Source organism: Hyla sarda, chromosome 1, assembly GCF_029499605.1.
Source record: "Hyla sarda isolate aHylSar1 chromosome 1, aHylSar1.hap1, whole genome shotgun sequence".
NCBI classification, from domain to species: Eukaryota; Metazoa; Chordata; class Amphibia; order Anura; family Hylidae; genus Hyla; species Hyla sarda.
In genome coordinates, this window is record NC_079189.1 from 292625295 (window position 1) to 292651608 (window position 26314).

A 26314-nucleotide genomic window follows, 5' to 3' on the forward strand; every position below is an offset into this window, starting at 1 on the left:
TGACCCTCTTCCTATTGAAAAAACAAAAGTTGGATTCAAAATGGCCGACTTCAAAATGGCCGCCATGGTCACCACCCATCTTGAAAAGTTTCCCCCCCCTCACATATACTAATGTGCCACAAACAGGAAGTTAATATCACCAACCATTCCCATTTTATTAAGGTGTATCCATATAAATGGCCCACCCTGTATATACCTGCACCTATAGTGGTGAGCGGCATGTTACCAGCAGGCAGCCGCGCTATACCAAGGACTCCAGTCCTGCCCATGCTCCTTCTTCCCTGAGTGCGCAGTTAGCTCTCTCCAGGGACGGCAACTCTTACTCAAAAACTTGCACTGGATGCCGCCATTTTTACTCCCCTCCCTGGTGCCTCAGTCCACAGCCCAGTGGCAGATGCGCGCATGCATACTCGTACTCCCCGCTCCGCACTAGTAACTGTCAGGTGACTGTTAGCTGACTGCTTGATCGTGACTAAGCCACGGCCACCAAAATTATCGGCGGTAAATTCCCTTGGCCAAAAAGGAAATTTTCGGTGGCCGAAGTCTCGGTGCATTCCTAATAAAAATATTATAAAAGACAATGGCAGAATTGCTTTTATTTATGCATTCACAAATATAAAAAATAAACATACAATAACCTGAAAAGAATTCCAGTAAATAAAAGGCAACCTTGTCCTACAAAGAAATACAATGCCTCATATTACTTTCACATGTACGTAATTCGCTGCTTGCGGAATTATTCAAACGTATAAAATGTAAAATATTATAAAAATGTTTAAGATCCAGCTATGGTTGCCACCTTACTTGCAAAAAACATACCGGCCATGCTAATTTGCATAATTGATTATATATGCGTGACATCACAGGACACACACATGCGGGGGAAATTTTGTCCTATTCTGATCCCTATAACTTTTTTATTTCATCTTCTACGTGCCTGTATAAGGGCTCATTTTTTTGTGTTCCGATCTGTAGTTTTTAACAGTACCATTTTTGTTTTGATGTGACTTTTTTTGATCACTTTTTTTTTTTTCAATATGGGAGTTGCAGTTAGTTACTAACTACAACTCCCAGCATACCCTGATACAGCCTGTGGCTCAGCAGCTGCCCCAAATGAAAACTACAACTCCCAGCACATTTCATTATATAGTAGTTTATACACTGCTCCAAAAATAAAGGGAACACTTAAACAACACAATGTAACGCCAAGTCAATCACACTTCTGTGAAATCACACTGTCCACTCAGGAAGCAACACTGATTGACAATCAATTTCACATGCTGTTGTGCAAATGGAACAGACAACAGGTGGAAATTATAGGCAATTAGCAAGACACCCACAATAAAGGAGTGATTCTGCAGGCGGTGACCACAGACCACTTCTCACTTCCTATGCTTCCTGGCTGATGTTTTGGTCACTTTTGAATGCTGGTGGTGCTTTCACTCTAGTGGTAGCATGAGATGGAGTCTACAACCCACACAAGTGGCTTAGGTAGTGCAGCTCATCCAGGATGGCACATCAATGCGAGCTGTGGCAAGAAGGTTTGCTGTGTCTGTCAGCGTAGTGTCCAGAGCATGGAGGCGCTACCAGGAGACGCAGAGGAAGCCGTAGGAGGGCAACAACCAAGCAGCAGGACTGCTACCTCCGCCTTTGTGCAAGAAGGAGCACTGCCAGAGCCCTGCAAAATGACCTCCAGCAGACCACAAATGTGCATGTGTCCACTGAAATGGTCAGAAACAGACTCCATGAGGGTGGTATGGGGGCCCGACGTCCACAGGTGGGGGTTGTGCTTACAGCTCTACACCGTGCAGGACGTTTGGCATTTTCCAGAGAACAACAAGATTGGCAAATTCTCAACTAGCGCCCTGTGTCCTTCACAGATGAAAGCAGGTTCACACTGAGCACATGTAACAGATGTGAAAGAGTCTTAAGACGCTGTGGAGAACGTTCTGCTGCCTGCAACATCCTCCAGCATGACCGGCTTGGCAGTGGGTCGGTAATGGTGTGGGGTAGCATTTTTTTGGGGGCCGCACAGCCCTCCATGTGCTTGCCAGAGGTAGCCTGACTGCCATTAGGTACCGAGATGAGATCCTCAGACCCTTTGTGAGACCATATGCTGGTGCGGTTGGCCCTGGGTTCCTCCTAATGGAAGAGAATGCTAGACCTCATGTGGCTGGAGTGTGTCAGCAGTTCCTGCAAGAGGAAGGCATTGATACTATGGACTGGCCCGCCTGTTCCCCAGACCTGAATCCGATTGAGCACATCTGGGACATCATGTCTCGCTCCATCCACCAACGCCACGTTGCAGCACAGACTGTCCAGGAGTTGGCGGATGCTTTAGTCCAGGTCTGGGAGGACATCCCTCAGGAGACCATCCGCCACCTCATCAGGAGCATGCCCAGGAGTTGTAGGGAGGTCATATGGGCACGTGGAGGCCACACACACTACTGAGCCTCATTTTGACTTCTTTAAGGACATTACATCAAAGTTGGATCAGCCTGTAGTGTGGTTTCCACTTTGATTTTGAGTGTGACTCCATATCCAGACCTTAAAACTTTGTAAAGAGGAAAGTATTTCATACGATTAGTTCATTCGTTCACATCTAGAATGTGTTATCTTAGTATTTATTTTTTTGAGCAGTGCAGCATAGGTCAGTTTTGGCTGTTGGCTGTCCGGGCATCTGCAACTAGGAAAGCGCTCCATAGTGTGATACCGCATATATATATAAAAATAAGGTGGACAATAGTCAACTTGCTCACCAACGGTGGTTGTACTCAGCCAAGCACAACAATGGTAAAGACATATGGAGAGGGAAACTCTCTGATCCAGCAGCCACTCCTGGGATATATAAAGCAACCACAAGATTCCTCCGAAAGATCCACATGATCAGGCAGGCGCTTGGATCTTGTTTGAGGCAAAACGTTTTATTACCCACAATGCATAATACAGGATTGTCGAGAAAAATCATCAAAAGAGGTACAATTTTTCTGAATACGGAGATATTGTCCATAAGGGACATTTCTCAAACATTTAGGATCTTATTATCCTGGATGGATTAGAAATGTCCCTTATGGACAATATCTCCGTATTCGGAAAAATTGTACCTCTTTTGATTATTTTTCTCGACAATCCTGTATTATGCATTGTGGGTAATAAAACTTTTAGCCTCAAACAAGATCCAAGCGCCTGCCTGATCATGTGGATCTTTCTGAGGAATCTTGTGGTTGCTATGACTATCTGGACATGCTGGGAGTTGTAGTTTTGCAGCAGCTGAAGAAACACTGATAATAATGCTGATGAATCTCCATAGGTCTGCAGTATATAACTGTAGGTAATTCAGCAGTCGCATTCTTTTAGATTGCGCAAGTGAGCTGTCGCTGTCTCACTGGCCATGACGTCGCTAGGTCTCCTTGACGTACGATGACGTCAAGAGCTTAGGACCTTCTGGTTGCCATGGTGATGTGCGTCACGCCCAATGACGTCAAAAGCCGGAAGTTCGTGTGAAACCAAAGATGGCTGCAGGAAGCAGGAAGTGACAGCAAAGAGCAGAAGCTATTGCTCTACGGGCTCGTGTAACCGGAAACGTTAACGCTAAGGAAACAAAAAGTTGTAAACAAGCCCTTCGGAGAGACTGTGCCGGTACCGGACTCGTCTGTCAGACAGCAGCCGCGGCGGAGGCTCCTGTGCGGAGGGAAGACCCCGGGGAGACGTCCCGGAAGTAGAGGAGCTTCTGTGGTGAGAGCTGGGGTTAGGGGCGTCGTGTACACCTACAGCGCCTGCTTGTTGGATTAGCTGCTGACGTACTAGAAGTCCCAGGAAGTTCAGTACAGGCTGAGGAGTGTCAGCTAAGGATGATGGACTGGGTAGTAGTGGGGATTTGGAGGGGCTCTATAGGTGACAGGGCACTGGGAGGCAGCTGGTACTTCCCTACTTGACTACTGATGTGTGCGCCATGTTCCGCTTTATGACAACAGTACTGATGCTGATGGTCGGATGGCTGTCAGTTACTTTAGGTTCTAGCTGTATGAAGAAACCCTATGTGGCTTAACACCCAAAAACTGCGACAATTACATAAGAAAATAAGGCATCTCCCATTGACTTCAGCAGGAGACGGTGAACTATGCAAGAGAATAAAAATCCAGTGCTGCACATGTACAAGGTTTTTACCCGTAATGTTAAAATACTTAAAGGGGTACTCGGCAAAAACCTCTTTTGAAAACCTTTACTTCAGTGCTCTGGAAATCCTTGGCACCAGGTTGCCATAGCAACTTAGAATTTTGTTTTAGCATCTAGGCTTTTGTCAGCCCTGGCATGAAAGCCTCAGATTGTGCCAGACACTACCTGCTTCATTGCAGCAGTCTTTGGGGGAGATTTATTAAAACCTGTGCAAAGGAAAAGTTGCCCATAGCAACCAATCAGATTGCTTCTTTCATTTTTAACAAGGCCTCTGAAAAATGAAAGAAGCGATCTGAATGGTTGCTAGGGGCAACTGGGCAACTATTTTTTGCACAGGTTTTGATAAATCTCCCCCTTTGTGTCCAGCTAGGTAGGTGACTAGCACGCCATGGCCACACCACTCCTTGGCTACAGGAGGGAGGGTCCAGGCAAGTTGGAAGCTGTGTCCCTGCACTGTGTTGCTGGGGGAGCAGAGGAGAATGTCCCGGTCAGGCAGTCATCTTCCTGGACCCTCTCGACATGTACAGCGTTTCTCAATGTTGGCGAAATAGTGGGCACCCCTTTGTTACTTTTGTAGATCTTCCCGCTTCCAAACTCATACTTTCATTTACTTCATGGAACGGGTGTAGGGGTATGACTACATGCACCTAGGAGTCGGGGCCCACGTCATACGCGGCTGGTATTGGCTGCTATCTGCAGATGATGCTCACTTGTAATGATGGACATCAGGGGTCAGTCCAATGTTCATCGTTTTAGCTGTTTGCAGCATTTAAGCAGTAGCTGGTGGTCCAGTGGTCTGATCGGGCATGCTGGAAGTTGTAGTTTTGTAACAACCGCCGGCACACTGGTTGGGAAACATTGATACAAGTAAAGTATTTAAAAAAAAAAAAAAAAAAAAAAAAAGGTGAAAAAGGATAGAAAACATAAAGTATTGCTGCGTGCAGAACTATCCAAACAAACTATCACACTCTCAATCATAAACGGTCAATGGTATAAACGCAAGTCAAAATTGCTGATTTCTGGTCACCAAAAAAAAGTTGGTCCTAACTTTTTTTTGCTGGCTCCTAGATTCAAAACAAACTTGTCTAGCCCTGCTTTTCCTCTGGGGCATCTGATACTGCTGCTCAGACTCCGCTGTGATCCTCTTCCTGGTTCCAAGCATCAATGCGCCACAGCGCAGCTTAGCCAATCACTGGATGCTGTGAGGTTCCACTTTTGCCAGTAAGGAAGAAGGCTAGAGTACCTTTCTGTTCTAAGGAAAATTAAATGTATTATTATAATTTTTTTTTATTTTTTTTACCCACAGTTTGACGTGGTTGTTTTAAGCATCTTTTTTTCACCATTTTGTCCGCTATATTTTGCACAGCTAGTACAACACTAACACTAATCCATTTATTACAAATAATAAAAATAAACCTCATACCTAATGTATTTAGATTCCTTTATTAGGTTGTTGTGCTATGTATATGGGTCCCCTGTTGATAGCTGCCCCCTATAGGTAGTTTCCCCTCGCCATGATTTGGAACAAAAAACACACCTACTCTCCTTACCCTGCCAGATCCTGCACAGTCCACAGCATGGACTCTCCTCTTCCTGTCTACCGATTCATACTGAATACTGAAATTTTTGTCCTGCATGATATGAAATTTTCCCCATTTTGGCCCCTCCCCCTTGGGAATGAATTATCAGCCCAGCGCTGCGCTGTCCCCACATTGGGGAACTAATCATATGTGACCCACGAGCGCTGTTCTGACCCCCAATTAATTATTAGCCCAGTGCTGCGCTGTCCCCATCGGGGTAAATACTCACACATCACCCGCAAGCGCTGCCCTCTTTGTCCTCCTGTTTGTTTTGGCCGCCGGCACTGACACTGTAGCTGTATCCCTATGCCCGGGCTGCAAAAGGTAAACAAAATAACCTTTAACTCATGTTCCTACGTCGGCCTTGCGCTCTTCCTCGTGACGGGAACATTGGAGAGCCGTCAGCCTATCACCGGCCGCAGTGATGTTCCGCCTCGGCCGGTGATAGGTTGAGCGCACTGTCATGTAAGAAGCCGGCTTCTTACATGACAGTGGGCTCAGCCTATCACCGGCAGAGGCGGAACAGGGCTGCGGCTGGTGATAGGCTGACGGTTGTCCGACGTTCCCGTCCCCAGCGTAAGGCCGACGTAGGAACATGCGTTAAAGTTTATTTTGTTTATCTTTTGCAGCCCGGGCATAGGGATACAGGTATAGAGTGTCAGCACCGGCGGCCGCAACAAACAGGAGGATGAGGAGGGCAGCGCTTGTGGGTGATATGTGAGTATTTACCCCGATGGGGACAGCGCAGTGCTGGGCTAATAATGAATTTATTGGTGGTGGGGGAATACCGTTATATACCGTGGAAACGCCACAAGTTACAAAATACCGTGATACACATATTTGGTCATACTGCCCAGCCCTAAGTGACAGTGGCGGAGGGAACATCACAATACAGTTTTTGTACAGCCTTGGGGAGGGGCAATGGCCTGGTAAGTACTGGGGGAGCGTGGCAGCAAATTGTGATGTTTCAATGAATTGGAGGAGCAGTTTTCCATAGCTTTCTGGCACTGATTACCTGATTTATTGCAGACAGTCAGCAGACCCAGACAGTCCTGCAGGACTCCAGCCCTGCTGTTGTGGCAGTATTTTAATGAAAAGAGCTGGCAAAAAACCAAGGTACCAGGATGGCGACCTGGGAGATTAGTCACACCCTGTATCAGAAAATATGATGGCATCCTTTAGTTTTACAGGCAAACAAGTTTTACTTTCATTTTAGCAGGAGAAGATCAAAATCTTCTGTGGAAGGTACCAACTTTGAGGGGGGAGCTAATTCTAAACTGCACTGCAAGGCAGAATGCAGACTCGTGCTCAAATGTGACCAAGATTAAGGGGGTAGATAGAATACAGTGGGAGAATCAATTTCTCCCCCGCCCCAATGTGATGTAATCCGCGGGCGCTGTTCTGCTTCTCTAAACCCCCCCCCCCCCCCCGGTTTATCAGGCCAGCGCTGCGGGGAACTAATTATGTCACCTCATCCTCCTGTGAGTTGCGGGCTGCTGGCGCTAGAAATCTTGTGCCCAGGCTGCAAAAATAAACTTAAACTCAGGTTCCCCCGTTGCTTCGGCAACAGCCTCACGCTGGGGATGGGAACATCTCAGAGCAGTCAGCCTATCACCGGCCGCAGCAATGTCCCGCCTCGGCCAGTGATAGACTTCTTACATGACAGTGCGCTCAGCCTATCACTGGCCGCAGCGATGTCCCACCTCCTTCGGTTGGGGGGCGGGGGGGGGGGGGTGGAGAAGCAGAACTGCGGCTGATAATTTATGCATTCGAGGGGGGGGGGGGGGAGGGGCCCAACCGGTAATGCGGTATGGGAGAAATTCATATCGTGAGCAGGAAAAAAAAAAATCTGTATTCGGCCCAGCACTACTTCACACTACGGAATATTCACTCTGACGTATTCTCTGCCGTTGAAATTCAGCAATGTGCACGCTGCACCAGAATTTTAAAGCAGAATTCTGCTTGTAAATTCCATAGTGTCAGTGGTGGACATGTATCATTTTTTGTGAAAAAGTATGGTAGAAGCAGTTTACCCTTTTGCCGAATTCTAAATTATGCACAGAAGCGCTAAATTTATCAATCAAGCGCAATGATTTTCATAAATTGCGAGCAAATACAGTAATCTCCTCATACCTACACATCTGGAGGAAATGTACGCAAAAAAGACTAAAAAAACATCTTGCACAAAAATGTAAACACTATGGGGGAGATTTATCAAAACCTGTGCAGAGGAAAACGTGCCCAGTTGCCCATAGCAACCAATCAGATTGCTTCTTTCATTTTTCACAGGCCTTCATAAAAATGAAAGAAGCGAGCTGATTGGTTGCTATGGGCAACTGGGCAAGTTTTCCTCTGCACAGGTTTTGATAAATCTCCCCCTATGAGGGACATTTATCAATGTTTGCTTATGTATTCTTTTTTTTTAGTAATTTTTTCCTTAGTTTTTTTTTTTTGCTTATTTGTGACTTATTTATCAACTGGTTTCAGCCTGTTGATAATTTTCTTTCACGTAAGCACTTTTTCCTTTTTTACTTTGGTAGTAGCTTTTTCTGCTCCATGTTTGAGCTGGAGTAAATTTAGTCAATTTTTTACCTTGTTGCGACTTTTTTTTGCGCAGTTGCGACTGTCGCAGTTAATAAATTCCTGACTACCCGTAGTCCATTTTAAAATTATTACTACGTAGTTACGTTTTCAAAAACTTGCTTTTCTCGCTTTCCAGTCAAAATGTCGCACAAAAAATCACGTAGTCGCAGGTGTGACATTTTTGCGACATTTTTAGTAAAAACAAATTAACTAAATCGCTTGATAAATGCCTGTCATTGTCCCCCAACGTGCCCTAACTGTGTAGAAGCAGGAAATCTCTCGGCTGTGAAGATGGTGACAATGCTGACAATTCCAGACAGACTCCAGGCTCCCTTTTTACAGGGCCAGAGCTTTTTTTTTTTTTTTACTAAATAAGAGGAAATCCCTAACTTTTTCTTATTAAAGCGTACCCGTCAGATCCAACAAAATCATTTAAAAAAAATATATATATCACTACCTAATCCTGACCATGTACATCTAATTTTTGTGTCTAGCACCTTTATTTATTTTTTTATTATACTTTTAATTTAGCTCACGTCTGAATTCCTCTCAAAGGGAGGAGGCGTGGCCTCACTGTGCAGGTCTCCGCCCCCTCCCTCAGTATGTTGTCTGCTCACATCTCCCCAAGTATTAGCAAAACTACAACTCCCAGCATGTCCTCACTGACAGTAGCGGGGCACAAGCTGACAGTGGGAGGATTTTTCCTCCAGCAGTGAGCCCTGTACTCACAGCTGTCAATCAAGGAAGTGTGTCCATGACATAGATGATGACGCATGGACACAGCAGGACTAGTATGTGTCCAAGCAGGCAGGGGGGGCAGTTGTTTGACTGGCTTTTTCAGTATGAAATACTGAAAAAAATTCTAATGAGAACAATTGCAAAACCTAGTGGTTATACATGCTTTACAACATATCAAAAGTTTTTGTATCTGACAGTGACCATTTAAATATATTTAAGTGAGTTTTTGTATTCTAGTTGTCCATAAATCCATGAGGTTTATGAAGAGGTCATAAATAATCTAAAAGAAATGATTATTTGGTGAATAATGGCTTGATCATCAAGGTTCCTGCAGTAGGTTCTGCAGCCATTATCATTTTTCTGCTCACTGATTTCAAGGTTTATGTTTTTTTTTTTTTTTGTTTTTTTTGGTTTTTTTTATCTCTTATTTTTTTTATGTCTCTGATGTCTTCCTTTTGTCTATGTTTTTCTTTTATAACATTCCCATTATGGTTATTCTAGCCCCAAATTTCACGCTCAGCTGCCTGGAAACAGCCATCCTCTTTTGCCACTCTCCATTATTATAATCATTGTCATTGATACAAATAACTCCCCTCTTGTTGGGACTGTGGTTTCTTTCAATCATGTATCCAGAATGCAGACTTTGTCATATGTAGGAGATTTGTATTTGTTAAAACAGAAAACAAGATATGTGAACATATGTATTTCATTTTCATTTTTGCTTTTTCTTTCTATAACCTTCAATTTTTTTTAAACATTTTTAGTTATACTATGATTTAACATGGCACTGCGTCACTAGAGTGATGCTTTGAGGTTGTACAAGGCCAGTTATGTAAAGTTGTAATATAGTAACTGCCTCACCTGGAGGCTAAAAACAACTTCATAAAGAGAGCGGTTGCAGTCAGACATAAGATGGTACATATTAGAAGCTTTTAGTTAAAGGAGATATCCAGTGCTGAAAAACTTATCCCCTATCCTAAGGATAGGGGATATGTTTCAGGTCGCGGGGGGTCCGACTGCTGGGGCCCCACGCGATCTCCTGTAGGGGGCCCCGGCTCGCTGGCCAGATAGCAGGTGTCGACCACCGCACAAAGCTGTGGCCCCCCCAATACATTGTGATGGCAGAGACGGATATTGCCAACGGCAGCGCTCCAGCTCTGCCATAGTTGTATTGAGTGGGGTGTCAGCCATCGCTTTGTGCCATGGTAAACATGCGTAAACATGCCCCCTTCCTGCGTGCTGCCAGTGCCCCGTACAGGAGATCGCAGGGGGCCCCAGCGGTCGGACCCCCTGCCATCTGAAACTTATCACCTATCCTTAGGATAGGGGCTACGTTTTTCAGCACTGGATATCTCCTTTAAATTTTAATGAAAATCCAGTATTCGTGTTCATGTCACTGTGTTGGAGCCAGTGATTTTTGCATGAGGTCTTTAGAAGATTGTCCACAACCCCCACCCAATGAGTCTTAGTGGATAGGCTCTGAGGAGGAGTCATCGGGACTGAAGAACAGGGGAAAGGCATAGCCTGCTGAATCTTTCATGGCAAAATCAGCCAGGGGTCTCAGGAGCATAACATGGTGGCTCATAGATTTAACCCCTTAAGGACTTAGGACGAACCAGTACGTCCTGAGCCCGCTCCCGGTGTTAAAAACGGGGTCACGCCGTGGCCCCACATAACACCGGGTCGGTCCCGGCTGCTAATCAAAGCCGGGACCCTGGGCTAACAGCGTGCGGCACCGATCGTTGTGCCACGCGCTGTTAACCCTTCAGACGCAGCGATCAAAGTTGACCGCCGCGTCTGAAAACGAAATTAAACGCTTCCCGGCAGTTCAGTCGGGCTGATCGGGACATCGCGATAAAATCGTGATGTTCCGATCAGCTGGGACGCAGGCGGAGGTCTCCTTACCTGTGTCCGCGGCGTCCGATCGGGGTTTCATTGCTCCAAGCCTGAACTACAGGCTTGAGCAATCGAGCCCCTATCTCGCTGATCCGTGCAGAGCTATGGCTCTGCAGGGATCAGCATAAGAGATCAGTGTGTGCAGTGCTATAGGTCCCTATGGGAGCTATAACACTGCAAAAAAAAAAAAAAGTTTTAAAAAAAAGTTAAAGGGCAACTGCAGCGGCATTACACTTAACCCCTATCCACAGGATAGGGGATAAGTGTTTGATCACGGGGGTCCTACCGCTGGGACCCCCCCTGATCTCCCTAACGGGGCGCCGCCATAAGCGCTCATGGTGAGTGCTAAGGTGCGTAGCGTCGACCTAGAGGTCGACGGTGATGCCCCGTCTCCTCCCCGTCCCCATACATTTCTATGGGGGGATGCGGGGAGGCACGAATGCTGCCTCCACGCCTCTCCCATAGAGATGTATGGAGGAGGCGTGCCGGCCGCAACGTCATACTGTGGCTGGCACGCCCCCTGCACGGGAGATCACCAGGGGCCCAAGCGTTCGGACCCCCCCGCGATCAAACACTTATCCCCTATCTTGAGCATAGGGGATAAGGGTTTGTAACGCTGCAGATGTCCTTTAACAAAGGTCATTTAATCCCTTCCCTAATAAAAGTTCAAATCACCCCCCTTTTCCCATAAAAAAAAACCCTGTGAAAATTAAAAGAAACGTGGTATCGCCGAGTGCGTAAATGTCTGAGCTATAAAAATATACGCGTACGCGCAAAAGAATTCCAAAGTCCAAAAATAACATATTTTTGGTCACTTTTTATATCATGAAAAAATGAATAAAAAGCGATCAAAAAGTCCGATCAATATAAAAATGGTACCGCTAAAAACGTCAGATCACGGCGCAAATAATGAGCCCTCATACCGCCCCATACGCAGAAAAATAGTTATATGGGTCAGAAGATGACAATTTTAAATGTATTAATTTTCCTGCATGTAGTTATGATTTTTTCCAGAAGTCCGACAAAATCAAACCTATATAAGTAGGGTATCACTTTACCCGTATGGACCTACAGAACTATGATCAGGTGTCATTTTTACTGAAAAATGTACTGCGTAGAAACGGAAGCCCCCAAAAGTTACAAAATGGCGTTTTTTCTTCGATTTCGTGTCACAATGATTTTATTTTTTTCCGTTTCACTGTAGATTTTTGGGTAAAATGACTGTCACTGCAAAGTAGAATTGGTGGCGCAAAAAATAAGCCATCATATGGATTTTTAGGTGAAAACCCCTCAGTCCTTAAGGGGTTAAAGACTGTAACTTGGATGGGTGAATAAACCACGCTATTTTCATGTTACTTCTTTATCCAGTGGGTTAGATTTAAAGAGGTTTGTGTGATAAGATCCCATTGTAATGATTTTTATGGCTGAGTCTGAAATAAGTGTTATGTCTATTGCTAATTTAGAATGAGGACTGTGGAATACTGAAAGTAAACTTGCACATTTAGGCTGATACAAGGCATCTCACACATAGGGACGGGAGGATGCTGTGAGATCTGATCTGAAGATCAGCAGCCATGAAATCGCCATTATGAGTAATATGCATACAAAGGATCAATAAGAGGACTTGATCATGTTCAATGGCCAGGTACACTGCAAAACTACTAGTAGAAAGACACTCTCCATCATATTGAAGTACTCTAAATGTTTGTTACACCAAAACTACTAGTAGAAAGACACTCTCCATCATATTGAAGTACTGTAAATGTTTGTTACACCAAAACTACTAGTAGAAAGACACTCTCCATCATATTGAAGTACTGTAAATGTTTGTTACACCAAAACTACTAGTAGAAAGACACTCTCCATCATATTGAAGTACTGTAAATGTTTGTTACACCAAAACTACTAGTAGAAAGACACTCTCCATCATATTGAAGTACTCTAAATGTTTGTTACACCAAAACTACTAGTAGAAAGACACTCTCCATCATATTGAAGTACTGTAAATGTTTGTTACACCAAAACTACTAGTAGAAAGACACTCTCCATCATATTGAAGTACTGTAAATGTTTGTTACACCAAAACTACTAGTAGAAAGACACTCTCCATCATATTGAAGTACTGTAAATGTTTGTTACACCAAAACTACTAGTAGAAAGACACTCTCCATCATATTGAAGTACTCTAAATGTTTGTTACACCAAAACTACTAGTAGAAAGACACTCTCCATCATATTGAAGTACTCTAAATGTTTGTTACACCAAAACTACTAGTAGAAAGACACTCTCCATCATATTGAAGTACTCTAAATGTTTGTTACACCAAAACTACTATTAGAAAGACACTCTCCATCATATTGAAGTACTCTAAATGTTTGTTACACCAAAACTACTAGTAGAAAGACACTCTCCATCATATTGAAGTACTGTAAATGTTTGTTACACCAAAACTACTAGTAGAAAGACACTCTCCATCATATTGAAGTACTCTAAATGTTTGTTACACCAAAACTACTAGTAGAAAGACACTCTCCATCATATTGAAGTACTCTAAATGTTTGTTACACCAAAACTACTAGTAGAAAGACACTCTCCATCATATTGAAGTACTGTAAATGTTTGTTACACCAAAACTACTAGTAGAAAGACACTCTCCATCATATTGAAGTACTCTAAATGTTTGTTACACCAAAACTACTAGTAGAAAGACACTCTCCATCATATTGAAGTACTCTAAATGTTTGTTACACCAAAACTACTAGTAGAAAGACACTCTCCATCATATTGAAGTACTGTAAATGTTTGTTACACCAAAACTACTATTAGAAAGACACTCTCCATCATATTGAAGTACTCTAAATGTTTGTTACACCAAAACTACTAGTAGAAAGACACTCTCCATCATATTGAAGTACTGTAAATGTTTGTTACACCAAAACTACTAGTAGAAAGACACTCTCCATCATATTGAAGTACTCTAAATGTTTGTTACACCAAAACTACTAGTAGAAAGACACTCTCCATCATATTGAAGTACTCTAAATGTTTGTTACACCAAAACTACTAGTAGAAAGACACTCTCCATCATATTGAAGTACTGTAAATGTTTGTTACACCAAAACTACTAGTAGAAAGACACTCTCCATCATATTGAAGTACTCTAAATGTTTGTTACACCAAAACTACTAGTAGAAAGACACTCTCCATCATATTGAAGTACTCTAAATGTTTGTTACACCAAAACTACTAGTAGAAAGACACTCTCCATCATATTGAAGTACTGTAAATGTTTGTTACACCAAAACTACTAGTAGAAAGACACTCTCCATCATATTGAAGTACTGTAAATGTTTGTTACACCAAAACTACTAGTAGAAAGACACTCTCCATCATATTGAAGTACTCTAAATGTTTGTTACACCAAAACTACTAGTAGAAAGACACTCTCCATCATATTGAAGTACTCTAAATGTTTGTTACACCAAAACTACTAGTAGAAAGACACTCTCCATCATATTGAAGTACTGTAAATGTTTGTTACACCAAAACTACTAGTAGAAAGACACTCTCCATCATATTGAAGTACTGTAAATGTTTGTTACACCAAAACTACTAGTAGAAAGACACTCTCCATCATATTGAAGTACTGTAAATGTTTGTTACACCAAAACTACTAGTAGAAAGACACTCTCCATCATATTGAAGTACTCTAAATGTTTGTTACACCAAAACTACTAGTAGAAAGACACTCTCCATCATATTGAAGTACTCTAAATGTTTGTTACACCAAAACTACTAGTAGAAAGACACTCTCCATCATATTGAAGTACTGTAAATGTTTGTTACACCAAAACTCCACAAATGATTATTTCCACAGCATCTTCCCCCATGACGGCACCATATGATGGAGGACGCTCCTTCATTGCTGTAGGGACTGCAAACAGGTTTAAAAGGTTAAGAGGTTTAAAAGAATACTCTCCAGACACCCCCCACTGTTTTCTTTGCCTACAGGGATGGGTCAGGAAGGGTGAGTAGGAGACCGGAGTGAAGATACCTGCAGAGGTGCTCTCCTTCTTACTAGATCCTAGATCTCAATGATGCTTTCAAGGGAGGAGTTGCTAGGGAAAATGTTTAGTATTTCTTACCTAATGAAGACTGGTCATATTTTAATATGTAGCTCAGGAGGATGATTGGTCTTTACAGGTATGCCTTTTCATTCCGCAGGAAGACCAGATAAAAGTGGGGCAAAAGTAATTCTACTAGATATGGGTCAGAGGAATTGGGTATCTTCCACCAGAAGAACCAGACTACTTCATCTAGGTCCTCTTCCATTTCCTAAGGAATAAGGACTTTTCTCCTCTATTGAGATCCTGAAGATCACTCCTAAGCAGAAAGGGTTTTTTGGACTATGTTATGCCTACAGTACAGTGTGGTAGAAGTTTCTGTTTATCATAGGACATGGTAGAATTTCGGTTTAGGTGTGGGGTCTAGATCTCAAGGACGTGTTAGTAATTCCAGCTTTCTTCTGAAAAAAGTAGAGCTGAATAGAGATGAATGAAGTTACAGAAATTCGATTCTGCACAAACCTTGCGGCTCGGCGGTTGCTGACTTTAACCTGCATAAATTCTGCTTTCAGGTGCTCCAGTGGGCTGGAAACGGTGGATAAAGGATATAGGACTGTATCCACCTTTTCCAGCCCACCGGAGCACCTGAAAGCTGAACTCATTTATGCAGGATAAAGTCAGCAACTGCTGAGCCGAGAAGTTCATGACGAATCGAATTTCTGTAACTTCGCTCATCTCTAGAGATGAATCTTACACGAAGCTCCATTAGGTTCACATAGGGGCCCCTCTAGTTTTTGTATCTTTAACAAAAGTTGGATAAGGACATTTGTCAAAGGAATTGGAAACCTTTGATCCTGAATTACACATGATGATGTCCCCAAGTGGAATCTTAATTTCATTTCCTAGAGATATTTAGTTATTCTCTCTTTAGATCTTGTCTAAAGAGGTAAATAAAATTTCTATCTATGAAGGGTGAGTCCCTTATGGCAAACACCCTGGCCACAAAATATTGCAATTCAGACCTTCTCCATAAGAGAATTATTCTTTAGAATCACTAATGAAAGGATATTTCTGTTTTGTCCCTAAAGTCTCTTCTAACTTTCATAACTAATCTATCTTCCTGGGCAAAAGAGGTACAGGCCTCCCTTGAACAAATCTGTAGAGCCACACCCCCTCCCAAAGACTTGCATTGAGGGGGCGGACTGTGACGTCATGATGGGGCGGGACCGTGACGTTACGATATCTCCGGCCCCTGTATCGCCCTTCATCGCTTCGTGCAACAGATGATGGGGGGGTGCTGCAGGAGAGATCGCAGGGGTTCCCAATGGCGGAACATCTTATCACCTATTCTTTGGATAGGGGATAAGATGTCTAGGGGTGGAGTACCCCCTTTTTTTTTTTTAATGCTTTATTAATCCATTAACAACCAACATTTTCTTTGCATATTATTACAAAATCTACATCTATATAACCTTGTTACCAATTGCATAATAATACATAAATATATAATTTATCCCTACCCCTTACCCCACCCCTCTTAATCATTTAAAAAAAAAAAAACTTACTTATAACACTCATTATTTTATACAACCTTCTTTACCTTGGACTTCAATACCCTTCCTTATTTACCATTAATTCCTTTTAACACCTTAAGGACCCAGCCATTTTACACCTTAGGACCCGGCCATTTTACACCTTAGGACCCGGCCATTTTTTTACACATCTGACCACTGTCACTTTAATAACTCTGGAATGCTTTTAGTTATCAGATTCCGAGATTGTTTTTTCGTGACATATTCTACTTTAACATAGTGGTAAAATTTTGTGGTAACTTGCATCCTTTCTTGGTGAAAAATCCCAAAATTTGATGAAAAATTTGAAAATGTTGCATTTTTCTAACTTTGAAGCTTTCTGCTTGTAAGGAAATGGATATTCCAAATATTTATTTTATTCACATATACAATATGTCTACTTTATGTTTGCATCATAAAATTGACGTGTTTTTACTTTTGGAAGACACCAGAGGGCTTCAAAGTTCAGCAGCAATTTTCCAATTTTTCACAAAATTTTCAAACTCACTATTTTTCAGGGACCAGTTCAGGTTTGAAGTGGATTTGAAGGGTCTTCATCTTAGAAATACCCCACAAATGACCCCATTAGAAAAACTGCACCCCTAAAGTATTCAAAATGACATTCAGTCAGTGTTTTAACCCTTTAGGTGTTTCACAGGAATAGCAGCAAAGTGAAGGAGAAAATTCACAATCTTAATTTTTTACACTCGTATTTTCTTGTAGACCCAATTTTTTTATTTTTACAAGGGGTAAAAGGAGAAAATTTATACTTGTATTTGTAGCCCAATTTCTCTCGAGTAAGCACATACCTCATATGTCTATGTAAAGTGTTCGGCGGGCGCAGTAGAGGGCTCAGAAGCGAAGGAGCGACAAGGGGATTTTGGAGAGTACGTTTTTCAGAAATGGTTTTTGGGGGGCATGTTGCATTTAGGAAGCCCCTATGGTGCCAGAACAGCAAAAAAAAAAAAAAAAAAAAAAAAGGCATACCATTTTGAAAACTAGACCCCTTGAGGAACGTAACAAGGAATTAAGTGAGCCTTAATACCCCACAGGTGTTTCACGACTTTTGCATATGTAAAAAAAAATTTCACTAAAATGTGTGTTTCCCCCCCAAATTTCACATTTTTGCAAGGGTTAATAGCAGAAAATACCCCCAAAATTTGTAACCCCATCTCTTCTGAGTATGAAGGTACCCCATAAGTTGACCTGAAGTGCACTACGGGCGAACTACAATGCTCAGAAGAGAAGGAGTCATATTTGGCTTTTTGAGAGCAAATTTTGCTCGGGGGCATGTCGCATTTAGGAAGCCCCTATGGTGCCAGGACAGAAAAATAACCCCCACATGGCATACCATTTTGAAACTAGACCCCTTGAGGAACGTAACAAGGGGTACAGTGAGCATTTACCCCCCCCCCCCCCACTGGTGTCTGTCAGATCTTTGGAACAGTGGGCTGTACAAAAATTTTTATTTGCACAGCCCATTGTTCCAAAGATTTGTCAGACACCAGTGGGGTGTAAATTCTCACTGCACCCCTCATTACATTCCGTGAGGGGTGTAGTTTCCGATATGGGGTCACATGTGGGGTTTTGTTTTTTTTGCGTTTGTCAAAACCGCTGTAACAATCAGCCACCCCTGTGCAAATCACTTCAAATGTGCATGGTGCACTCTCCCTTCTGGGCCTTGTTGTGCGCCCCCAGAGCACTTTGCGCCCACATATGGGGTATCTCCGTAGTCAGGAGAAACTGCATTACAAATTTTGGGGGGCTTTTTTCCCCTTTTACCTCTTGTCAATATGAAAAATATAGGGCAACACCAGCATGTTAGTGTAAAAAAAATTTTTTTTTTACACCAACATGCTGGTGTAGACCCCAACTTCCCCTTTTCATAAGGGGTGAAAGGAGAAAATACCCCCCAAAATTTGTTAGGCAATTTCTCCCGAGTACGGCGATACCCCATATGTGACCCTAAACTGTTGCCTTGAAATACGACAGGGCTCCAAAGTAAGAGCGCCATGCACATTTGAGGCCTGAATTAGGGATTTGCATAGGGGTGGACATAGGGGTATTCTACGCCAGCGATTCCCAAACAGGGTGCCTCCAGCTGTTGCAAAACTCCCAGCATGCTTGGACAGTCAACGGCTATCCGGCAATACTGGGAGTTGTTGTTTTGCAACAGCTGGAGGCTCCATTTTGGAAACAGTGGCGTACCAGACGTTTTTCATTTTTATTGGGGAGGGGGGCTGTGTAGGGGTATGTGTATATGTCGTGTTTTTTACTTTTTATTTTATTTTGTGTTAGTGTAGTGTTTTTAGGGTACAGTCACACGGGCAGGGGATTACAGCGAGTTTCCCACTGCGAGTTTGAGCTGCCGCGCAAAATTTGCTGCATCGCAAACTTGCAGCCTGATACTCATTGTAAGCCCCCTGCCCATGTGAATGTACCCTGTACATTCACAGGGGGGGGGGGGACCTCCAGCTGTTGCAAAACTACAACTCCCAGCATGCACAGTCTATCAGTGCATGCTGGCAGTTATAGTTTTGCAACAGCTGGAGGCACACGGGTTGGGAAACACTGAGTTAGGAAACAGACAATGTTTCCCAACCAGTGTGCCTCCAGTTGTTGCAAAACCACAACTCCCAGCATGCCCAGGCAGCCGAAGGGCATATTGGGAGTAGTGGTTACGCAACAGCTGGAGGAGAACAGTTTGGGGACCACTGTGTAGTGGTGTCCCAGCCGCAGCCCTCCAGATGTTGCAAAACTACAACTACCAGTATGCCAAAACTGTCCAGGCATGCTGGGAGTTGTAGTTCTGCAACATCTGAAGGGCCAGATGTTACAGAACTACAACTCCCAGCATGCCTGGACAGTAACGACATGCTGAGGATGTGTAGTTTTGCAACATCTGGAAGGGCACAGTGGTTCCCAAACTGTGGACCTCCAGATGTTGCAAAACTGCAACTTCCAGCATGCCCAGATGCCAATGGCTGTCTGGGCATGCTGGGAGTTGTAGTTTACAGGGTCCCATTACAGCAATGCATGTCGCTTTACGGCGACGTGCATTGCTGTAAAGGGCCCGACTGCGGCTGAAGATCTACTCACCCCCCCCCCCTGCGATTGGTCGGTTAACTAACCAACGGATCGCAGGGGATAGGAGGAGGTGGCAGGCTTGCCACCTCGCTCCTATACATTAGCATGGTCCTGGCTGTCTGTGACAGCCGGGATCATGCGAAATTACCGGGCGGTCGGGTCCCAGAGACCCGATCAGCCCGGTATCGCCGCAGATCGCAAGGGCGATTTCCCTTGCGATTTGCGGCGATCGCCGACATGGGGGGGCCTACATGGCCCCCCTCGGCGTTTGCCCTGGATGCCTGCTGAAGCATTTCAGCAGGCATCCGCTTCCGATCTCTGCCCGGGGCGCGGCAGAGACCGGAGAAACACCAGGACGTACTAGTACGTCCTGGGTCCTTAAAGCCCAGGGTGCCAGGACGTTCTAGTACGTCCTGGGTCCTTAAGGGGTTAAGGGGTGAAGTACCCCTTTCCTGCAGATTGCCCATGAAGATGGAATAGTTATGAAAGTCAGAAGAGATTTTTGAGTCCCTCCCTGTCCGTTCTATTGCTGCCCATATACACTGAATGTCAAAAGTTCCTGACTTGTGGGATTGGCTGACTATCTAATGTGTAGAATGGGGGTAACAAGACTCTACCGAAGTCTGGGGCAATGAAGGATTAGGCATTGTGGATTTACCCCCAGTAGTGACATACACCTCTAGATGGGCATCTCTGTCATCCTGTCCCACCCTGTGACAGTTACAATGTGCTGTTGGGTTGCCATGGCAGCTGAGGACCTAGTGAAGGCTTCCAGGCCTGCCATGGCAGCGTGTATTAGGAGATTGGTTTAAATAACAATGTACTACAATGCAAGCACTGTTGAATCACCTAGGTGGACTAAAATTATAAGACACAAAAATGCATAATCCCTGTAAAGGGATCCTACAGAGGTGAATTAGCGGCTCCGCTCCTAACAGTTTTGGTTGGTGCCCAGCTTTATGCTGCAGCCGATCACAGCTGCGGTGCCGCGGTCACGAGTGAATGTATACATGTCTATTTGCGGCAATATATGTCCATCTGAGGAAAGGGGTTAAATGTAAACTCAAAACAATTTGTGAACCCACCCTAAGCAAAATTGACAATTTTATATTCTTACATGGTCTACGTATCTATTGCCATGTTTACCTGATTTCTACAGAGTCATTGGGGCGTTACACAGGCACCCCTGAGTCATGAAGTCATCTGTGTAATTCCTGCATGCACGCCTCTTGCATGATGAATGCTCGTGCTGCTTGTGACCTCAGTATAAGTTTGTCTGAAATCCCTCACACCCAGATGACTTCAGGAACCGTATTTACATACAGCTTGTGTTGCAAATAAAATGGAATGTTTGAGAAGCTTTAATCCGGTGGACATAGCCAAGGCATGTGTAGAAGAAGTATTAAACTACCTACATCATGCTGCCAGCAGTTTCACTTTGAAAAAGCTGCTGACCGATTCCCTTTCAGTTTCCCTGATGAAGTGAAAACTGAGCTGAGTTTTGATAATTCTTTAAACATTCTTTATATACCATGGCCCACATTTATTTAGTTGACATCTGAGTTTGGTGAAAGTTGCACATGTGAAAGTCCTATCTAAAAATGCACTGAAGAGAACAGGCAAGATTTGTGCGTTCAGTAACCCCCTCCTCCTTGTTTTCAGACAAGAGTCTGATAGGACAGGAATGAGCACAGAGGAGTGCAAGCTCCGCCCTCATTTCCTGGACTTTTCCCTGCCACTGCTTCAGCTGGGAAAAAGATTATGTTGCAGCCGGACTGGATTATGTTCTGGGGGTTGTTTCTCCCCTTTTTATATTTTTTATTTATTTTTTTAATTTTTTGTTAAACAAGCCATGATTTCTATATGAAGAGATACAATTTTTTTATTATTTTTTTTTAGAAAGTATATTAGAAAGGTTAATGTTTTACCAAGATTTAAAACATATAAAAAGTTTTTGAATCTGACAGTGGTTTTAATGCAATATTCCTTCTTCAGTGTAGGCCTAGGTGCCTGCTGTGACTCCTCTACTTATACAGCCGATCCCATACAACAACTTTTGTAAGCAGTCTGATTGCTCCACTAAATTGGCAATTGCCTTTTTTTCTCTTCCAGTTTTGCTCTACAAACAATTTTATCAGGCTTCATTATACATTTTATGCTAAAAAAAAAAAAAGCGCAACTTGCGCCACATAGCATAAGCCCTTATGCAATTTCTCAGTGGAAAAAAAAAATGGTTCTTAGAGGGTGAGAAGGAAAGAAACCTAAATCAAAAATAAAAATTCTGGTGTTTGTGAAATCCTTGAATCGCTAGCAATGAATCTCATGATCTGTTATAGGGATAATGGCACAAAAAGGACACATACAGAATCACAATATTTTAGAAAATGCCACAAAAACTGCATTAAAAAACATAGGAAGCTAAATATAATCCAGTGTTTTTTGGAGGTATGTATTTTTAGGCACAGAAAAGGTGTGTGATGTAGGCCCTGGGCTTGTTTGAGTGGGAAACAAATCTTTCTACATTCTTCACTCCACAAAGTAATTCAGGGCTCAGGTATTTATCTGCTTCAGGTCAGTTTTAGCAGAGGCATCTTCAGCAGGAATTACAGCCTGAAAGTCTGTGTATATTTCTTAGTTGACAACTTAACTTTATTTTATTTTTTTTGCAGAACTCTAATGTATTCAAGTTGGAAAACGACTGTGAGTGAATAGGGATTTTTACTTTGGGCTACAAATTTTCAATATTGATAAAAGTTTTTAAGGGAAACTAACAAGCTGTTCACATGCCCTAAACCCAATATACAGGGTTATAATCCAGGAGAACAGCACTATAACTAGGGGTCTCTTACTAGAATTGGTCCTGTAGTGGCAAATGTTTGCCCCTGTAATCTCCTATTGCTATAGCAATTCTGTGTGCAATGGAGGCAGAAAGTGGGCCCCCTGTGCTCCCCTGCCTCCTCAATATGCCATCATTTGGCGCCCCTGTAATCAATATGCTACCTTCACTAAGATGTGAGAGCCTGCTGACAGATGAGAGGTGAGAATACAGGAGTCTCTGCCTTGCTGCACAAGTCAAGTGTTAAGAGGCAGTGTTGCCTGGATCTGCTATGGGGACTTAACCCCTTAAGGACCAGAGCTTTTTTTTTTTTTTGCAAATCGGACCACTGTCACTTTAAGCATTAATAACTCTGGGATGCTTTTATAAATTTGATTCCAAGATAGTTTTTTCGTGACATTCTACTTTTATGTTAGTGGTAAATTTTTGGCCATACTTGAATCCTTTCTTGGTGAAAAATTTCTGCTTGTAAGGAAAATTGACTTTCCAAATAAATTATATTGATTCACATATACAATATGTCTACTTTATGTTTGCATCATAAAGTTGACATGTTTTTTCTTTTTGAAGACATTAAGGACTTCAAAGTTTAGCAGCAATTTTACAATATTACACGAAAATGTCAAAATCTGAATTTTTTAGGGACCAGTTCAGTTTTGAAGTAAATTAGAATCTTTATGTTCTAAATACCCCATTAACAAAACTGCCCCCCTTTAACGTATTCAAAATTACATTCAGAAAGTTTAACCCTTGAGGTGTTTCACAGGAATAGCAGCAAGTGGAAGATCTTAATTTTTTTTGACACTAACATGTTCTTGTAGACCCATTTTTTTAAATTATTTTTTTTTACAAGGGGTAAAAGTAGAAAAAGCCACCAAAATGTGTAACCTAATTTTTATTGAGTAAGGAAATACCTCATATGTGGATTTAAAGTGCTCTGTGGGTGCACTAGAGGGCTCATAAAAGGAGCGACAATTGGATTTTGGAGAGCGAATATTGCAGAAATGTAGCAAAAAAAAAACATGGCACATGATTTGGGAAACTACACCCCTCAAGGAATGTAACAAGGGGTACAGTGAGCCTTAACACCCCACAGGTGATAGACAAACTTTTTTTAAAGTGGGACTTAAAAATGAATTTTTTTCATTTTCACAAGGGGTAATAGGAGAAAAAGCCCCCCAGAATTTTTAACCCCATTTCTTAATATGGATATACCCCATATGTAGATGTTAAGTGCTCTGCAGGTACACTACAGGGCTAAGAAGAGAAGGAGCACCATTCGGCTTTTGGAGAGAGAATTTGGTTAGAATAGAAGTCGGGGGCTGTGTGCGTTTACAAAGCCCCTGTGACGGGGGCGAAGTCCTGATGTCACAGACTTCCGTTCCCGTAGTCACTACTCAGACCCTCCAGCGGTACCGGTGAAAAAACAGGTGGGTGCCGCATGCAATAATGCGGGGGTCCCCAGCGGTTGGACCCCCGCAATCAAACATCTTATCCCCTATCCTTTGGATAGGTAATAAGATGTCTAGGGTGGGAGTACTCCTTTAAGGCTCACTATACCCCTTGTTATGTTCCGTGAGGGGTGTAGTCTCTAAAATGGGGTCACATGCAGAGTTTTTATTATTTTTTTTATTTATTTATTATTTGGCATTTTGTCAGAACTGCTGTAACCAGCAGCCACCCCTGTGCAAATCACCAGTTTAGGCCTCAAATGTACATGGTGCACTCTCTCCTGAGCCCTGTTGGGCACCCGCAGAGCACTTTACCTCCACATATGGGGTATTTCTGTACTCAGGAGAAATTGTTACAAATTTTGGGGTCTTTTTTTTTTTTCCCCTTTTACCTCTTGTGAAAATTAAACGTATGGGGCAACACCAGCATGTTAGTGTAAATCATTAAAAAAAAATGTACACTTACATGCTGGTGTAGTCCCCAGCTTTACCTTTTCATAAGGTAAAAGGAGAAAAAGACCACAAAATTTGTAGAGCAATTTCTCCTGGGTACGGAAATACCCCATATGTGGCCCTAAACTGTTGCCTTGAAATACGACAGGGAGAGAGAGAGCCATGCGCATTTGAGGCCTAAATTAGGGATTTTTTTTTTTAGGGACGGACCCAGATGCAAGCAATACACTTACCTCCTCCACCAAAATGCCTTACAGCAGTGTTCCCCAAAACAGGGCGCCTCCAGCTGGAGGCTCTTTTTTAAAACCGTGCTGTACAAGACGTCTTAAATTTTTATTTGGGGTGTGTGTAACTCTGTAAGGGTATGTGTATGTGGTGTTCTACCCTTTTATTTTGTGTAGTGTAGTGTCTTTAGGATACATTCACACAGCAGGGGTGTACAGCGAGTTTCCTAAATACAGTTTGATTTGCTCCCACTTTTCTCTTTTTTTCTCTTTTTTTTATTTATTTATTATTTTGTTTTGTTACTCCTTTAGGGCGCAGGGTTTTATTCATTTTTGCCCTTTTTGTTTTTTTCCTCCTCACTTTCTAATAGCTATAACGTTATCAGTTTTCCACTTAGAGCACTGCGGAGCTTGTTTTTTGTACCACCAATTGTACTTTTCTAAATATACTCCATTTTCAAAATTTTGGGGGCTTCTGTTTCTATGTCGTGCAATTTTTGGTAAAAATTATCTTTATTCTGTACATACAATTATGATACCCAACTTAATATAGGTTTTATTTTACTTCACTAAAAAATAACTTTTTCTACAAAAATTTGTATTTTTGACAATCTGACCCCTTTAACACTTTATTTTTTTATTTTTCCGTATTTAGGGATGTATGAGGGCTCATTTTTCACACTGTGGTCTGTAGTTTTTGATTAACTATATTTATTTTGATGGGACTTTTTGATCACCTTTTTTTATTCTGGTACAGAGTGACCAAAAATATGCAATTCCGGACTTTAGAATTGTTTTACACCAGTGACCGTACAGGTTAATTCCTTAACGGAGTACTCTGGGATAGAAAAACGTATCCCCTATGTATCCTAAGGATAGGGGAATAGTGTCAGATCATTGTGGGGGGTCCAACTGCTTGAACCCCGCGATCTCCCGTCCGGCGCCCTGGCTCTCTTCCTGAATGGGGCATGTCAACCACCGCCACACACCCCCTTCATGTATCTCTATGGGAAAGCTGGCGCACTGCACTCTGGAATCTCTGACTCTCCCATAGAGCTGCATGGAGCCGCTTTGTGCGCTTGTTGCACGCTCCATTTAGGAGATGAAAGGCACCCTTCAGGAGATCATGGGGATCCCAGCGGTCACACCCCTCAAGATTTGACACTTAGCCACTATCCTTAGAATAGGGGATACGTTTTTCTATCCCAGAGTAGTCCTTCAAGGACACGGCCTGTTTTGACCTTTTACTTATATCTTTAAGTGGTGGTAATATCTTTACATAACTTGCTTTGACCCTAACTTATGTGGGTTTGGAGGTGACTGATTCTCCTCCCCTTTTGTATTTATCTATAAACCGATGTAGATTTTCTACCATTGGAATGTTTACCAGTCCTATTGACCTAAAGCACAGAGGCTAGCTAGGGCTGGTTACCTAATACTGCATGGGATTGATGCATTCCATCATGTCTCATAGGTAAAGGTATAAGTTAATCTGTGACCTTATATTTATATTGAATGCATCAAGCTATGTGTACATATGCCTTCAATAACCCTACAATGTATACAAATGCAAGCAAGAGCTTTAGGCGACATAACAGGAAGCTTTTCTAATAAATGGATAGTTGAGTGCACTTGTATTTTATAGTAAGGTTCT

At 42.7% G+C, this 26314-nt stretch overlaps 1 protein-coding gene across 5 annotated transcripts in view; it reads left to right on the forward strand.

The window, feature by feature from the left end:
• The first annotated feature begins 3247 nt into the window (after positions 1–3247).
• Positions 3248–26314, forward strand: part of SBNO2 (strawberry notch homolog 2) — a 64517-nt gene continuing 41450 nt past the window's right edge. For 2 of the 5 annotated variants that reach the window (XM_056517356.1, XM_056517382.1), the window contains exon 1: positions 3249–3735. The gene's annotated coding sequence lies outside the window, so the exon portion shown is untranslated. Of the gene's footprint in view, positions 3736–20472; positions 20517–20586; positions 20608–26314 lie in introns of those variants that run through there. The other 3 variants (XM_056517391.1, XM_056517364.1, XM_056517373.1) reach the window with 3 other exon arrangements.